Below are 5,015 nucleotides of genomic sequence, written 5' to 3' on the forward strand. Positions count from 1 at the left end.
ATTTACTTCATTTATACCTCACCTTTGGTCCCACAATTGCTTATTAAGAACATAAGAACATAAGAACAAGCCAGCTGGATCAGACCAAAGTCCATCTAGTCCAGCATTCTGCTACTCGCAGTGGCCCACCAGGTGCCTTTGGGAGCTCAGGAGGTGAACGCAATGGCCTTCTGCGGCTGTTGCTCCCGATCACCTGGTCTGTTAAGGCATTTGCAATCTCAGATCAAGGAGGATCAAGATTGGTAGCCATAAATCGACTTCTCCATAAATCTGTCCAAGCCCCTTTTAAAGCTATCCAGGTTAGTGGCCATCACCACCTCCTGTGGCAGCATATTCCAAACACCAATCACACGTTGCGTGAAGAAGTGTTTCCTTTTATTAGTCCTAATTCTTCCCCCCAGCATTTTCAATGAATGCCCCCTGGTTCTAGTATTGTGAGAAAGAGAGAAAAATTTCTCTCTGTCAACATTTTCTACCCCATGCATAATTTTGTAGACTTCAATCATATCCCCCCTCAGCCGCCTCCTCTCCATACTAAAGAGTCCCAAACACTGCAGCCTCTCCTCATAGGGAAGGTGCTCCAGACCCTCAATCATCCTTGTTGCCCTCCTCTGCACTTTTTCTATCTCCTCAATATCTTTTTTGAGATGCGGCGACCAGAACTGGACACAGTACTCCAAGTGCGGTCGCACCACTGCTTTATATAAGGGCATGACAATCTTTGCAGTTTTATTCTCAATTCCTTTCCTAATGATCCCCAGCATAGAGTTTGCCTTTTTCACAGCTGCCATGCATTGAGTTGACATTCCCATGGAACTATCAACTAAGACGCCTAAATCCCTATCCTGGTCTGTGACTGATAGCACTGACCCCTGTAGCGTGTATGTGAAGTTTGGATTTTTTGCCCCTATGTGCATCACTTTACATTTTGCTACATTGAACTGCATTTGCCATTTCTGAGCCCACTCACCTAATTTATCAAAGGTCTGCTTAGAGCTCATCGCAATCCTTTTGTAGTTCTCACCACCCTACATAATTTGGTATCATCTGCAAACTTGGCCACCACGCTACCCACCCCTACTTCCAGGTCATTTATGAATAGTTCAAAGAGCACTGGTCCCAAGCCGGATCGCTGGCGGACACCCCTCCCTACATCTCTCCATTGTGAGAACTTCCCATTTACACCCACTCTTTGTTTTCCTGTTTTCTCCAACCAGTTTTTTTAATCCATGGGAGGACTTCCCCTCTTATTCCTTCATTGCTGAGTTTTCTCAACAGTCTCTGGTGAGGAACTTTGTCAAAAGCCTTTTGGAAATCCAAGTAGACCATGTCCACCGGTTCACCCCTGTCCACATGCCTGTTTACACCCTCAAAGAACTCTAGTAAGTTTGTAAGACAGGATTTGCCTCTGCAAAAGCTATGCTGACTCTTTCTCAGCAGGTCTTGCTTTTCTACATGCTTTATAATTTTATCTTTAATGATAGATTCTACTAATTTACCAGGAACAGATGTCAAACTGACTGGCCTGTAATTTCCCGGGTCCCCCCTAGATCCTTTCTTAAAGATTGGTGTGACATTGGCCATCTTCCCAGTCTTCAGGGATGGAGCCTGATTTCAGGGATAAGTTGCATATTAAAGTGAGAAGATCAGCAATTTCATGCTTGAGCTCTTTAAGAACTCTTGGGTGAATGCAATCTGGGCCAGGGGATTTGGTAACATTTAGTTTATCAATGGCTGCCAGAACTTCTTATATAGGCCGAGTGCTTCTACTATTAGCATAGAGACACCTGTATACCCTGTCTCTGTCCTTAACCTGGGATTTATGTGCTTTACCCTCAAGTCTTTTGCAGACACTATCCCTTGTCACATGCACATTGCTATGTTCCTCGCTTGTATGTGGTTGATTTAGAAAAACCTCCCTCTCTGTCTGCATCCCCATAGATACTGTATTCCGAACCGAAGTCACCTCAGCTCCTGTCGGCTTTCCCCCAGTGATCAGTTTAAAGAAGCCTGTTTCTGCCACCTTTTTTAATGTTGAAGCTAGCAGCCTACTGGTTCCCTCTTTGGTTAAGATGAAGCCCGTCCACGTTTGTACAGAGCCTGCCTTGTCCCAAAAGGTTCCCCAGTTCCTGACAAATCCTGAAACCCTCTGCACCTTACATCACCTTCTCATCCACGCATTGAGACCCTGTATCTCCACAGGCTTGCCTAGCTTCAAAGCCCTGCTTGGGCGTGGAGCGGGTAGCATTTCTGGGAATGCCACCTTGGAGGTCCTGGACTTCCAACCTGTTTTCCCTAGCAGCCCTAAATTTAGCTTCAGAACCTCCCGGCTACATTTCCCAATGTTGTTGGTGCCAATATGGACCACAACTGCTGACTCCGCCCCAGCACTGTCTAAAGCCTATCTGAGGCGAAGGTGTGACATCTGCAACCTTCGCACCATGGGCAGGCAGAGTCACCATGCGGTCATCAGCCTCTCCACAAACCCAACTCTCTACATTTCTAATGATCCGAGATCACCCACTACAAGGGAGCCCCCACCTTCCCGAGGGGTATCCTCGAGTCGCGAGGAAGGATAGCTGATCACCAGTTAAAGGAAGGGATCCCCATCTAAAGGGAGCATCTTCCCCACCTCCAGACTGGCACCCTCCGGTCCCCAAGACCTTCATTCTCCACTTGACATCCTGAAGGGGAGATGTCACCTTGGGAAGATGGGACCCATTGTTAAGTCCCTGAAAGCCTCGTCTGTCACCCTCTCTGCCTCTTTCCAGCTTCTCCAGGTCTGCCACCTTGGCTTCTGAAGAGAACGCACACATTCCTTGAGTGCCAGGAGCTCATTGCAGCGAGGGCACACCCGCGACTTCTGTCTGAGTGGCAGATAGTCATACATGTGACACTCAGTGCAAAAAAACTGGAAAGCCCACTCCCCTGCTGGCTTTCTGCCTTCATTATCCTGAGGATTTGTTTAGATATTTAAATATTAAGCTTTTAGTCAGTTACCCCCCCCTGGAGCTATCTGCATGTACTATCTGTCAAATAACATGTCCTTATTAATTTAAAAAACAAAAAAAAAATAGAAATTAAAATTGGCTTGGCATACCCGTCGGCTAGGGCCTTGCAGCTGGATTCCAGAGAGACTGAACTAAAGCCCCACCTCTCCACAGGACAAAAGCCCCACCTTTTAGGACAAAGAGGAACAAGAGATGAACTCTGTTAACCCCTGTTAAGCCCCACCTTCCAGATTCAGCAGCCTTAGCTCACAGGAGCCTTACAAGGGAGAAAAGAAGAGATAGCCCTAAGTTAAAATACACTGTTTTAAAAGCTGTGGCTTTGAGAAAAGCCCTCCAAAATGAACACCAGCAGGTCACTCTGCTCTTCCTGGCCAAGTCTTCTTCCCACTGCTGCTACTCCTCTCTGCTGGTTCCAGAGACTGAACTAAAGCCCCACCTCTCAGGACAAAAGCCCCACCTCTTAGGACAAAGAGGAACAAGAGATGAACTCTGTTAACCCCTGTTAAGCCCCACCTATTGTTCTCTGCTCCAAATTATCCTAACAACAATCCTGTGAAATAGGCTAACCGGAGAGTATGTGACTGGCTCAAGGTCACCCAACAAGCTTCCATGACAGAGGAACCTGGGTCTCCAAGATCTCAGTATAATCCTCAAACCAAACTGCAGAATACGCATTATGAAAATATTCTGCATTTTTACTCTAGGCATTGAATGACACCACTGTCATGGTGAGATCATATTTCTAAAGCCACACACGTGAGATAAGTAGAGTTAATCCTCCCTTTCCCAATGTTCTAGCCCTGGTGTAGATCAGGGACCATCTTTTGGGGACAGAGATACAGAGCTTCCATTCATGGAACACCAACATCACATGTAGCTTGCCCTTAATAAGTCATTAAAATGGAAATGGGGTTAAATCTAACCAATGAATTGATTATCAGTACACTTCTAGGAAAATTTGAGTGTGATAAATGCAGTAGTTTATTGGAGGAGGATGCTTGTAAAAAATTAATCTCTAAATGTAGGACAATTAATTACAGAAGAAGATACTGGCGTCAGTGGATCCCGTGGAATTGTGCTGGGAAAAGGAATTGGATTGTTTGGTTAAAATAGTTAAGGTTTTGCTGTCTGATGGGGCTCTTCTTAGACCTTTACTTTTGAAAAAAAAACCTTCATTAGCTAAAGATGAGGTAGCCAATTATACAGTTGTCTTCAGTGACCATTTCTGGGGAAGGTGATAAGAGTGTATGGTAGCAGAGTAGTTTCAGGATTTCTTGAATGACATATCTGCCCTTAACCCATTTTAGTCTGTCTTCAGGCCTGATACAGAACCAAGGTAGCTTTGGGTGAACTGGTGGATGATTTTCATCTGTAGTTGGATGGAGCAGTCATCTCTGTTGACATTGTTAACTCTGTTAGCCACTTTTGATACAGTTAACCACTCCATCCTTATGGAATATGGAATTGATGTGAGGACTATAGCTCCAACTGGCAAGGTTGTAGCCCCTTCTAATGAGAAGTCATTTATCAGTTTGCAGATGGGGCACCACAGCATGGTTCTCCGCCTCACTTGCCAGGATCAAGATACCCCTCTGTAATTATGTTAGAGCTAGTCTCTGTGCTACTGCATATAAAATATTTCCCATGGAGATCAACTAGCTTGAGACCAGTGGAATATAACTAGTATTCAAGTATTTAAAAGCTAGCTACAAATAAATACTATCAAAATAAAATTTACTGTAAAAGCAGCAGCTTGCAACTTTGGAAACAAAGAATGGTTTTGCACAACCAATGTTTTTTTAAAAAAATAGTTGACATTTTAGACCACATAGTAATATAAGAAATAAAGGGGGGAAACACTTTGTTACGAACTTTTTTTGTTTGTTTACTAAAGGAAGGCAAAGAGTCAAACAATTAAACATTAACTCTGCCAGCACAATCACTAACCTCCAAGGTCTCTGAGTGGAACTTCATTTGTTTTATTCGCTTATTTTGTACCCTACC

The sequence above is a fragment of the Sphaerodactylus townsendi genome, linkage group LG08, assembly GCF_021028975.2.
Source record: "Sphaerodactylus townsendi isolate TG3544 linkage group LG08, MPM_Stown_v2.3, whole genome shotgun sequence".
NCBI classification, from domain to species: Eukaryota; Metazoa; Chordata; class Lepidosauria; order Squamata; family Sphaerodactylidae; genus Sphaerodactylus; species Sphaerodactylus townsendi.